General features: G+C 37.3%; 1 long non-coding RNA gene across 1 annotated transcript in view; it reads right to left on the bottom strand.

Annotated features, from left to right (window-relative positions):
- The window catches only part of LOC139127692 (uncharacterized), a 69,038-nt gene extending 57,272 nt beyond the window's left edge, over positions 1-11,766 (bottom strand). Inside the window, exon 1 of the long non-coding RNA XR_011551085.1 lies at positions 11,710-11,766. This is a non-coding gene — a long non-coding RNA (uncharacterized lncRNA). The remainder of the gene's footprint in view (positions 1-11,709) is intronic.
- Positions 11,767-14,348: the final 2,582 nt, after the last annotated feature.

Raw genomic sequence — 14,348 nt, 5'->3', positions numbered from 1 at the left:
GAGAATCTCGCCTTAACCGTGTGCAAATTTCACTATAATCCTGCTCCCGGATAATGTTAGAGCCCTTGTAACTCCTATCGATGGTCAACTTTACTCCTTGCAGCTGAAAAATGACAGTTTAATGACTCAGGCGCGAAGTCAATTCGAACTGGACCGCCGTCGTTGAACTCTGTACCCAGCCGACTTGTACCATTACATTTAGGGGTGGCCGACAGGTGTGAGGGAGCTGAATGAGCATGCTTATGGGTAGCCCTTCACTGCCTCCGGAGCCAAAGCCGGACACTCTTGCCATACTCGTAGGACTAGTTTATGGGATTGAAAGGGTGGGTAATTTTCATGACAATATATAACTCTTGGTGAATAAAGAGAGATACTTTTGCCGAAGTTCAACTACGCATTTTAATTAGTTCAATAAATCCTGTGCTCTATCTTCCCAACTTTCTCTAATATGTTACGTACTAGTTCAATAAATCCTACACGGGAACGGGTCCTTTGAAGCAGTTAGAACTTTGTGTCCATGCACATTGTTCAGAGGCGTGTGCCTAAGTTAAACTCCATAACTAGTTCAACTTTCACAACTAAGTTCAACCATCCACCTCCATGGTACAACTACATTTACAAGATGCCGCTGTTGTTCAATGTGGAAAGAGTGGTTCCAAGCAAAATCTGTTCGACTAAAAAGGTCACAATGTGTGAAGTGGGGTGCCAAAACGGCATTCTTGTCCATGACGTCTACTACCTTATGAGCTGCTAACGAGTTATTTGGTCAGGGCGATAAGCCCCCGCGTTGGCGATCGGCAGAACAAATTAATGAAGGGGATTAGGGAGGGCAATTAACAGATATAGACTGTTTTCTTTGAAATACTATCCAGAGATAGCTAGGGTAAAGTAATAAGCACACACTAGACACAGGTAAGGCTTGTATAATGAAAAAGAAGTTTAATACAAGACATTTATTGATCATATTCATAACTTCTAGACGAATATTGCTCGCCAGACCCTGTGTCGACACTGGACTCAGCACTCTGCGTCTGTGAAATCGCCTATACTTACAGAATATTTATCGGCAATTTCCGGACTCTAGACGATACTACAATGACTAGCCTTGTGCCACGGCACGCCGGGTCTGTGAAATCGCCGATATTTATTTATAGTTACTTATAGTGCAGCTTTGCCAAATACTTTGCTATTTGTATACAACACGTAGGTATTTTACTGTTTTTGTATGGTCGTAGCATTTCTTAACTCATTACACAAACGCGGATTACATTCCAGGTTAATTTTCTCACAGGACATTTATGTAGTCTCGCTTCGAACCATAGTAAACTTTACAGTGTGCATGATGAATTCAGTATGGAAATAGGGTCAATATAGGAACGACTTCCTCCAATCTGATTAAAATCAGAAGAAGAGTACGGCGACGTCTTCTTATGCGTACGCGGTATTCTCGCGGTATTCTCTCCGTCGCGTAGTGAGAGGCGACAGCGACTCGGAGAGAATACCGCGTACGCATAAGAAGACGTCGCCGTACTCTACACCTGATTTTAATCAGATGGACTTCCTCCATCCGTTTGCTCATGACTACTTCAATAATGCAGTGTTTATCAATTTAAAATTTCGGCATTTTCTTGTCTGTCAACATACATCTTAATGATGAAGTAGGCGGGTTGTATGAGGATTTCTTTACAGCATTTTCACATCTGTGCTTTTTCATGGATACATCTTTCTTTTTGTAACAAATGCCTTGAATCAGCATGTTTTACATACATGCTTTGATATTGACCTCAGCAGTTTTGAATAAATCTGATAAAATTTGAAGCACCGAAGTAGTAGTAGTCACAGTACAGTAGTAGTATCTATTTAAAGCTTCCCATTTTTACACAAAGTTGAGAATGTTCCGGACTAATTAAACTCATGTCATGATGAGTGTGGGGGAAAATGACATACATAACATGATCAAAAACAGAAGTGGACCAAAAAGGACTCCTGAGATACACCGCACCAATCGACAAAACATGAGCGTGTACACCTAAATAGCTAACATTGACTTCTTCCTGTAAGGTCTGATCGAAACCACTTCAGTGACAAATCAGAAAACATGTACACAGAAAGTTCGCTCAGCAAAATGTTATGATCAACGATGAAAAAAATCTTTAAGTATATCTAAAAACAATTATCTTCATCTATATTCTGTAAAAGTATAGACCCTGGTCAGTTAACTTGACTAAAGCAATGTGACAAGAGTGATGTTGTCTGATGATTGTGAGTTGTGACAAAAAAGATTAATGCATAAAACTGTAAAAACTAATATAAACATGTTTTTCTAGTATTTTAGATAGAACTGGTAGAAGGGAGATAGGCCTATAGTTGTTAACATCACTTTTAGAGCCTCCCTTATGAATCGGAACTATTTCAGCACATTTGAAACAGTCGGAAAATGTACCACTATAAGCTTCAAGATTAAAAAGAGTCGCGAATATTTGTCAGACATTTCACCACTTTACAGCTCTGGCCAAGCGCTAGTCTGGCTCGAACTTCGCTACTAGATGATACTAGAGTTTGTTAATTAGGCGGGTAAATATCCGATATATATCGAAGATTTTATAGCCTTAGAGATCTATATCATATAGTATAGTAGCCGTAAATATCGATTGGATATTTTATAATTATATTGCGGTGTCCTCTTGTTGTCAGAGCATCTGTATAAAATGGCAAATACGAGACGACAGACTTTGCATTGCGTAAATATCTCTTTCACTTCTCAGGAAATAAAGATGGCAAGTTCTTCAATGGTCACTGGTCTCTCTTTGCTTTCAGCGATAGTGGTATTCTAGCAGTAATGAAAAGGAGCAAACAGTCCTACGACCTTTTTCAATCCTCCGAAAAGATAGCGTTAAAATAACAACAACTATACTGCCACTAGCGCGCTACTGTACTGCTAGTGCCACCGTTTTCATTAGTCCCTCACACCTGTCGGCCACCCCTAAAATGTAATGGTACAAGTCGGCTGGGTACAGAGTTCAACGACGGCGGTCCAGTTCGAATTGACTTCGCGCCTGAGTCATTAAACTGTCATTTTTCAGCTGCAAGGAGTAAAGTTGACCATCGATAGGAGTTACAAGGGCTCTAACATTATCCGGGAGCAGGATTATAGTGAAATTTGCACACGGTAAGGCGAGATTCTCTAATAATGCGGCCCCGTGTGTGCCTTGACCATGCAGTGCAGATCCGCACTGCAGCTTTTACACTAGCAGGTATAGGAAGAAATTGTAGCCCTGGTGGGGCAAGGCGCGAGCCGCACGACAGAAGCCCAATCCCCACCAACCAAGGGCTACAATTATTGCAGCTATGCATGAACACTGCTTAGAGTAAAATTTAAGTAAGTACCAATAAACCATATATTTTCTGAATCAGTATGAAATTTCCCACTTTTTCATACATAAGTTTTGTATTTCCAGGTCACATCACTGATCACATGACACATCATGTCACCACAGTTGGCAAAGAATATGAATATTTGAAGCATCAGGACGTGCTTTGAATCCATAAAATGACGCAAATTTGAATACATTTGCAATTTTCATGGCATTGTCTTTACATATATGTTATAATAACTACCCTTTACTTTATTTATAGATGTACCTATTTAAGATTTTTCTCACAAAAGGCAGAGTTAATGAACCACAAACATCAGCATCTGACATGATTCTGTATTTGAAAATCAACACATTTTATATTTGTAAACACCTACTTTATGTCTTCCTTGCAGAAACATCTAAAATGGTTATGATATATCAAAAAATAAATCACAATATTTAAAATACATTTTGGGAACAACATCACATGACCAAACACATGACCAGTCATGTGACCAGTCATATTGATGATATGGCTGCTATAAAATTTCACTCACTTACAGTAAAAAATTGTTTTTTCTAGTTTCATTCACGAATATTGCTGTTAATAGAACATATTTACATATAAATCATTTGTTTTCAATAAATAAACATTTCATTTCATTAAAAAAACAAACCATAAACATCTTCGCGATCGTCCGTACTTCTGAAAACTGTAAACAATCAGCGCGACGCTTCTGTGATCAGCCTGACCTTTCAGGGTCGAGGTCATGGGTCACGACATTTGCTTCTGGATTTTGGCCATACTCGGATGTACGGGGGCGCAATCACATTCAGGCCAGATCGGAATACATCAATCTTAGTTGCGCTGCGTGCCGACGCCAAAGTTACGGGATTTCTGGCGACAAAAGGAAGCAAATACGCCTATTAAACTGGATTACCTTGAGTGCCGGATATTTCCGCACTCAAGGTATATGGTAATTCAATATGGCGCCGGATATATCCGGCGCCATAGGTAGTCAAGGGGTTAAGCAGCAGAAGTCCGTCGCTTGAACCATAGCCGGGAATGAGTAGGCAAGATTCCCATCCTTTCCTGCCAGGATATCGCGACGAATCGCTGGAGACACTATTTCGATATGTGGTAGGCTTTCTGAAGGTGTTCCAGGGGTCCGTAGCAAGATGTTGGATGACGATGAGGGGGGATGACAGCGACGTTGTCTTGGATTGTGTTGTTTACATTCCGGGGCGAACTTCGGGAAGTGACGTCAGAGAGTTCATAGGTGACTTAGTGGCCGCTGGTCGAAGTTGCTGTTGCAGGATATTGGATATCGTGTTGACCGAGTCTTGCAGCTATGTTTATGGAAGTGTTACATAACTATCTGGTAATGTTGGCTTGGGACGCTGCCCGCCGAAATGCTGGCAGAAGGAACCATTCCAGACAATGGAACTTTGGAGAAGACCTGGTTCTGAACTCGGTTTGAATGCCAGGACCGTCATTCGCCTGAGGCCGATCAGAAGGATTGTGAGAAATACGTTAGTACCGTGGACGTGTTCCGTATTCGCAGCTAGATCAAAGGTGCACTTGCAGCGGAGCAGGACAGAGGTCAGTGGCCGGTCTTGTGTAGGGCTGAGCACGGGGTCTCGAAGCAGGCTGAGCATTCGGACACTCAGATAACAGTCATGGGTAGAACAGCTGATTGGCTAAGGGGACGACGATGATGATGTAAGGAAGCAGATAGCTAGGTGTAATCACAAAACACATCTGTGATAAAACACAGATTCCACTTAATGTGGGAAACTCATTGTTTTACTATGACAAATTTGCATTCCTTAGTGTTCTTCCTAAATAAAGTAATCTGAGGAACATTCAATAAATGATTCCTCTCTGCCGGTAATGACCACTCAAGGAACTTTTGATTACATCACACATAACGATGCCCTTACTGCCTCCAGTGTCATGATGGCACATACTATACACATGGTTTGGTGGAATTTTTGAAATGGTATGGATCGGGTATGTTGTTGTAATCAGCCATTTCGGATCATATAATGAAACAAATAAATGTGCACAGGAATGCAGCCATAGTATTTTATCTTCGTATCACTTTGAACAAAATCAGTCCATCGAGGGACAGTGACCTATGTTTATGTTTCAAAGACATAAAAAATTCACTCCCAAATTTTAATCAAATGGCTGTCTATTGACCATATGGATCATAGCACAAAATTAGTAGACATGCATACCGGTATGTATGCCATTGTACTTTATCTTTGTACCAAGTCTCAACAACATTGGTTAAAGAATTACCGACCATCTGACAGCGATATTGGAAAAAAATGACAATCTGGCAGCCATATTGGAACATGTGTCACGAAGAAAATTGACATGTATATGTATGCCATAGTGCTTGATCTTTGTGCCAAGTTTGGACAAAATGGGTGTAATGACCTTTGAATTACGATTCAAAGACATGCAAAATTCCAACAAAATTGGGGCCGACTCGCAGCGATTTCGAAGCTGTTATCCAATTGGTTGGCAGAATCTTACCGTTATAATGAAATAATACAAATAAACTCCCTAAGTTGCTGTGAATAGTGACAATCGACCAATCAGATATAACCTTGCAAACACGCTGCGAGTCAGCCGCAAAATGGCAGTTCTGCAGCCATATTGGATCCTATCGCAAGCTTAATTGATATATGCATATGTATGCCATTGTGCTTTGCCTTTGTGCCAAGTTTGAACCAAATCGGTTCAAGGATGTTTGAGTTATGGTTCAAAGACATGAAAAAACCGCAAAAAAATGGCCGCCTGTCGGCCATATTGGATCATATCACGAAGTAAATTGGTGTCCATATGAAGGACATAATGTTTTGCTTTTGTGCCACATTTGAACAGAATCGGTTCAAGGATGTCTGAGTTATGGTTCAAAGACATGAAAAATCGCAACAAAATGGCCGCCTCACGCCCATATTGGATCGTATCGCAATATAAGTTGACCTGCATATGTAGGACATAGGGTTATGCCTTTGTGTCAAGTTTTTAACAGAATCGGTTCAAGGATCTTTGAGTTATGGTTCAAAGACACGAAAAATCGCAAACAAAATGGCCGCCTCGTGGCCATATTGGATTGTATCACAAAATAATTTGACATGCATATGTAGGCCATAGTGTTATACCTTCGTGGCAAGTTTGAACAGAATCTGTTCAAGGATGGCTATTGACAAAGGTTGAGACGACCCAAACTAGCCAAAATTAGCCAAACCACCATAAACCACCATAAACGCCCATATCATCAAGTAAACGACCTAAAATAAGCACAGGGATGAAATATGTCTCAGATTCTGGAGAAACCGCCCCAAAAACGGCGAAAACCAGCCGGCATTTTCGATCATTGCAAATTCCTATACATGCCATCAACGAGTTAAGGGTTCGGTTTGTTTCTTCAATAGAGGGCGCTGTGCAAGATTGTTACTGCTTTTACAACGTAAAGTGTAGCACAGGGAATTTCCCCGTTGTCGTGTTTAGTGGCTTACCAAGGAATGAGATCAAAGTTTTTAGTTTATTACATTTTTACAGCTCATTCACATTTTTTTTGATACCAACATTAATTTATTTGAATAAATTCTACAAACCAAATATTAAGATAACATGTGCCGTGGCCCTGGTTCCATACATGTACATACACATACCTGCATATATGTGCATGCATGCATGCATGCACACAAACATATATATGCGTGCATGCAGGTTACCATGGAAAGTTGAAGATCTAGCAAATAACAGATTAAGTGGGTGGTCGCTTTAAAAAACAGCGCCCTCACATGGCCATATTGATACAAGGGCATATTACAGGAAACATGCATGTCTACATTTATATGTGGAGACACACATACATACATACATACATACATACATACATACATACATACATACATACATACATACATACATACATACGAAAATTCGTCAATTATGCCCCACTAGCACTGCACTGCACAAAGTTTGAAAAAGCGCCCTCCTTCGGTGAGCCCAGTTACGATGCTGAAGTTATTTTCGTTTTCAGTTGTGTCATCGAAATGAGCCCCACAACTTGGTAATTGATAGTACCAACAACATGGCTGCCCGCAATTCTGTCGACGGTTTCTCCAGAAGGTGGAGTTTTATTGTATCCCTGAATACCTAGAATGTTTGTTTTAGGTCGTTTACTTGATGATATGGGTCGTTTTTGGTGGTTTATGCTGGTTTGGCTAATTTTGGCTAGTTTGGGTCGTCTCAACCTTTGTCAATAGCCGTTCAAGGATGTCTGAGTTATGGTCCAAAGACATGAAAAATCGCAACAAAATGGCCGCCACGCGCCCATATTGAAACATATTGTGAAATAATTTGACATGGATATGAAAGCCATAATGTTATGCCTTTGTGCCAAGTTTGAGCAGAATGTGCTTAAGTATGTCTGAGTTATGGTCCAAAGACATGAAAAATCACAATAAAATGGCCGCCTTGCGCCCATATTGGATCGTATCACAAAATAAATCGATGTGCATCTACAGGTCATAGTGCTATACCTTTGTGCCAAGTTTGAACAAAATTAGTTTAGCAGTGTCTGAGAAACTGTTGATGACGGACGGACGGACAGACGGACGGACGGACGGACGGACGGACAGACGGACACACGGACGGGACCCAATCTATAAGTCCCCGCCGGAATTCGTCCGCGGGGACTAATAAACATTGTTTCCAATGAAAAAATTGCCAGATTACTTTGAAATTTTTAGTTCCATAGAGCTACTGTTCACAATGTATAATATAAGTAATTATCATAGACTAGCATCATTCTGATAATGTTTATTGCTGTCTTGTCAAAATATATTTTCATGTACTGCATGTTGTAGCTGCTGTACAGTACACTCAGCGTGACAGTTTTCGGACGACCTCAGTTTTCGGACATTCAATCACATGCTGTTCGTCCGACTCACTTCGCTCCATAATGATAGCGTTTTACAAGTTGAGTGACCTCATATTAAGTGAAGTGATACTGCTGTCCCGTTTTTGATAGTTTGTTTAGTAGAAGCTATTTCGGGCTATACAAATTTGGCGAAGTTAGGCAGACCACACGATAAAAGGTGTCGAAAGCAACGCATAGAGACAGCCCATGTGTTCGGTAGGTAAGCGCCAAACACGTCGAAATATGGTTATGTCGTCTATTAAACATAACTAATCATGACGAAATATTTACATTCAGGTTTTTAATTGACACATCGATAATGAAAGATGGGGTTTTCAAGTCTCAAATTATCAACATTTAGCCCCTAATCACTTTCCAAATACGACGTCCGAATACTGCGATAGCAGTCCGATTACTACGCACTCAACACGAGGTCAAAAATTTTGCATCTCTACCCCTAAATACCAGTTAACAGTTAACAGTTTGAAAATAAACAAAAAAAGTTTCAATAGGTATGGTGATAAGAATTCGTAGTGCTCGTCATTTATGAAATGGCTTTGGGCGAAATTCACTACCCTTTCCGAAAACTATCACTCTGTGTGTAGCTGTGTTGGACGTAGACCTTTGACAGAACTATCATTTCCTTGGAGCACGACACAAATGATGCAATCGAAATAGCTTCTACTAAACAAACTATCCAAAACGGAACAGCAGTATCACTTCACCGATCACTTCAATTGAATTGACTGGACTGGACCAAAGTTGATGAAACTTGCCACATGTATTGAAGCTACTATGATACAACATTTTTGAAAGTCATTAAAGATTTTTACTTCAGCCAACTCAGAATTTGCATATTTAATAAACTTTCCCAATTATGTGTATGTATCTAATTTAAATTGATTGTAGTTGTTGAAACTTGCTATATACATCAAAGATACTGTGATATAACATTATTGAAAATCAAAAGACATTTTCACTTCAGCCAATTCCTAATTTGTATATTAAGTGATTTTTCATAATTAGGAATATTTATCTGAATTGACTTGATCAAAATTGATGAAACTCGCTATGTACATTAAAGACACTATAATACAATATTATTGAAAGCCATTTAGCATTTTCTCTTCAGCCAATTCCGAATTTGAATATTTAATGAACTTTCCTAATTACAGATACCGGTATATATCTGAATCAACTTGACCAAAGTTGACATAATGACATAATGAAACACATGAGCATTTTCAGTTCATATCTGGTAATTTATACTCGATCGGCGAGGCGATCGTCCGTACGCTACATGTGACCGTTGGTGATCTCCTACTATAGCAAACTAAATATTAAGCTTACAATGTTCTCTCCTGCGTTGCGCCCTGGGTGTACATTCTGAGTAAGGGAAGCCCTAGCCACACACCCTTACGTACATAAGATTGCGAAGGTGTGAAAGACTGTTTGCCCGTATTAAGATAAGTCGTCGGCTCAACTTCGAGAAGCCGAAAAAAGTCGAACGAAATGGGCTAGGGGCACACGCCCACCCTTAACTTTTACTTGCATTTTATGTGGACAAGGGGGGCGATACACAATGCAAGACAGTGACGTGAGCTAACTTCAAGACCCAAAGAGTGATTTAAAGTTTGGTTGTTATGGGCATGTCGCTTTAAAGAAACTCTAAGAAAATACAGCTTATTACTTTGCCTACTCTTTATTTGTATATTTTAATATGGTAACCTGACATGTTTAGACAGCTATGACAATATCATTACTTTTAATACAAACTGAGATACAGTTTGGCCTGTTTTGTACCAAGCTCTATTACAATACTTCACGTCAAACATGCTAAAAGTTATCATTGGATCATTTACAAGAACTTTGGAATCTATTTAACACCCAGTGTATATTGGTAAGCTAAAATATTGTCATTAGCTCGCTGGCACTATTTTCCTTTAAATGTTTATATGTGAAGTGCCAGAAATTCACAAGTTGCAAATTCTATAGCATATTTCTCGACAACCTCATTTAGTTGGAAATGTACAAAAAATAAGAGAAAGAAAAACTGAAAGGGTTCTTTTTAAAGATTATCATTTTTGAAAACTACACAAAAGGCAATCGTGTTGCTGGGATGCAGCAATATTTGTTGTATAGTTATTGTTGGATCATTGATTTTGCAAAATCTCACAACAATGCTAGCATTTATATATGTCAAATTTTTCATTGTTTTGGTGAAAAAAACGTTTCCATAGAACCAATTGCCTGCCTGAGAATACTTTGAAACTTTTAGTTCCCTAGAGATCCTGTTAAAATAATAATATAATAATTAATATATAGGCTACCATTATTTTGATAATATTGTCATTTTGTCAAAAATATAGTTTCATGTACTGCACTTCTAATGTCTGTCATCATTTTTGTGGAAAATCTGTTCAGGTGTCACTAGCCAAAAATTGAAATTTTTCGTTTAGACTACCATAATGATGTTACTTGAAGATACCATTATGAAATATGGCACATTGTGAAAAACTTTATATTTTCTTTTATAGCAATATTTTTTTACTGAGAGTACAAGTACTGATATTATAATTTTAGAAGCTCTCAATATGCTGTGTTTATGTCAATATTATGCTAAGTGTATTAGTGAACAATTGTAAAGATAATTTAAACGTTAATCACAGATTCAGATAAGATTTATTATTTTATCATAATAAATGCACAGCAGCAAACTGTACTAGATTTTCCCTTCTTAAGATCAACTGCAAGTTAGAATTTCAAAGCATATGGCTCTGGACAGAAAATTAAAAAACAAATTACGTACTGATGACCATATTAGATCACAAAACAAACTGACATACAGTTGCATGCCTTGGCAAAGGGGTAAAATGAGAACCAAGACCAGGAAAACTAAGACACTGTCACCTTGTAATAGAGATCTATACTGATGCTTTGATACAACCAACAACTTGTGAGTCTATGCATATATTTAGCACTATGATGCATATTAACATCAAAGCATACGGGTATTCCAAATCCTTAACCAGTGATATTTAAGATATTTTCTATTCAGACTAAGTAACTGCTTATCTTAAAATACAGTGACTTCTTTCCACAGACAATTGAAAAGAAAATTGTGTGGTTATCTCAACTGCACATCCATTGACTGTGAGAGAGAATAATTTATCAAAAAAATTATTATAGAAAAATGACAAAATTTGTGATAGTTCATGTGTTACTTCAACTCTAATTATTTGGATATTGTAAATCATACACTATTTGAGACCCTGGGTAAGGTTATCTCAATTGGTTGCAGCATATTTGAAAAATACATCCTAAAGGTCGGCATGTATAGAAATCGGCAAACAGTGGAAGTGCCACACTTATTTCTTTCTGCTTGAGGAGATAGTTACACTTACCTTTGTGAGAGCTTCTATGTTGCCTTAGCACCAATGAGAATCTCTGCAACATCTTTATGGCCTTCTGGGCAGCCATGTGCAGTGGAGTAAAACCATCCTGAAGAGTGAAATATGAAAACCATGAAGTACAGGTATTTGTATCAATAGTTATGGTAATAATAATAATAATTTAATAATAATAATTTATTGTTTAAAGACCACTACACACCTTGTCTCAGTGGTCTGTACATTACAGAAAATTACTGGAAGAACTAAAAACGCAGAAAATACAAAATAACTCACAGAGGAAAGAGTGTAATTAAAAACAATCGATAAAATCAAGCAAGCTAAAATCTAGACTAAAGGATCCTACCTAAAAACAGCAAAGAAAGTAATTTGAAAAATTTCACTAAAAATGATAAAAAATAAATAAACTATAAAATATGCAGGTAAAAATTAGTCAACAGTAGCATTGACGAAAAATAATGGTTTTAAGAGACTTCTTAAAAGAGCGAATTTCTTTATCATCCTAAGTTCGGGTGGCAAACTATTCCACAGTTTAGGGGCATACACGCTAAAAGCTCTGTCACCATATGTTCTAGAAAGTTGTTTCCCGTGATCTTTGACAGAAAAGGGATTCAATCTTACACCGACACTCCTTCTGGTATTATGTACTGGGATATCAATTGTTACTAGTTCTGATAAGTAATTTGGAACGAATTCATCTTGATGGACAATTTTAAAACCAAACAAAGAATTTTAAAACGGATGGTAATGAATTCAGAAGCCATCAACAATATAGATCACTGGTATTATTGGTAGACCTGATGGACAAACATTTCTCACAAATGATTCTATAGAAACTAGTCTTTTTTGAACTCTTTATAAAATGTAATGTTACTTGAGTAGGCACAATCCCCCTGTGCAATGAATGATATACTGTTCCATTGTGATTATATTCAATTCAAGAACATTTCTAACTATTGAAAAAAAAATAATTGTAAAACTAAACAAAGATAAAAAGCAACTCATTGCCCTTTGACCAGAAAAAAAATAGCCTACAAACATTTTCTTGATGAGTCAAGAGAGATAGCAAAAATACATTATGACGGATCAAGATGTCAAACTGGTGTATTTTGTTGTATTTTGTTTGTCTTCACAGGTGTTTTGTCATAATGATATAGTATACAAAAAATGAGTCAAGGATACTTTATCTTCCTTATATGGGTATTACTTTAGTTTGGACTGCTATGCACTTTGCTAGTATCAAACATTTACTTTTGAACAAACCATTATCAGATAACACCATTTCACTGTTGTTTATCATAGTGGTTGGTAGGAAGATGACAGTATGTTAACTGTTCTACACAGAATGTTCATAGCCTCTCGTCATTTGAATGATGGAAAAATGAAGTTCAGCCATGGGTTATTGTAATCTTTTCATCAACATTATTCATTACCAATGTTAGACGGGACTTTGCTTTCTGAATAATATTTTCAGAAGCAAAAAAATAACTTCAAGTGGGTTTTATTAACCCTTTGAGAGCTGTACTTTTTTCCCTCCAAAATGTTAGTGCAACACTTTACCACTTTTGTGTTTTTTTTTCGGTTTTTTTGTGATAATATTAGACCAAACGGACCTCATTTTTCAATGGCTACAGTTTTCAATCAAAATTTTGTAGAATCTGAAAAAAAAATCATTCGTTATATTTTATTAAGGTGACAGTAATTGACTTTGGGGCTCAAAGGGGTATGTTATCAAAAAAGCATTATTAGGCACTATTACATTTTTGAAAATATTATTTGGCATTTTTGTTGAATAGGAATGCACTCCTCATAGTTGAGCCAGCTTTCTATTTTCATTTTTGAAAATAGTGGGCATAAATGTGTTTTAATTGTCTCCCCTTTTAAGTACGACAAAAGGCACTCATTAGTCTGTCTGTCTGTTTGTATGGAAATGACAATTATAAAAAATATAGGAGAAAATAAGCATATAGTGTTGTTTTTGAGAGTATTTTAGGCTTTGATATACAATTCCAAAAAAAAACTCTTAAAAGATTGCCTTCTCTAAATTTGAGTGTTTTAAAATGATGAGTTTAGATGTATATGATACAGTTTAAGCTGCAATTTCTGTTAATCCCTCAACATTCATTCACAAATCGTTATGTAAGTGTACCAGGGTATCGTCTAACTCCTCTTACACACATTTGCCATGCTTAAACATTATTGTTTATAACCAACTGTCCCCTTAGGCAATTGTTCATTTTCTGATGTTAACAAAGTCACTTGACAAATCATTGAATCTCCTAATCAATGAACCCACTATTTATTGCATTTAGAACGACAGTGTTAATATTATTTTTTCTAATAAGGGAAAAGTCAAACTATTTGAGCAAAATTTCAAATCAAACAAAGTCAGCCATTTTACTGTGAATATATTTAAATTATAAGACTAAGCAACCATCTCAATGACCAACGTTTTGAAAGCTATTTTGCCACACACAGGGAAGACGGTGATTTTCTGAATTTTAATATGGGATAGAAACAGCAGATTTTAGATTTGTTTGTTTATTTGACTGAATTTTGTTAATATTTAAATAACTAACAGTCGATGTACTGTAGACTTTGATGTCACTACCTGCCTTACTAATGATACAAGT

Source organism: Ptychodera flava, unplaced genomic scaffold, assembly GCF_041260155.1.
Source record: "Ptychodera flava strain L36383 unplaced genomic scaffold, AS_Pfla_20210202 Scaffold_34__1_contigs__length_2629520_pilon, whole genome shotgun sequence".
Lineage (NCBI taxonomy): Eukaryota > Metazoa > Hemichordata > Enteropneusta > Ptychoderidae > Ptychodera > Ptychodera flava.
The sequence above is the reverse complement of the archived record's forward strand: the minus strand, read 5'-3'. Positions and strand labels throughout refer to the sequence as shown.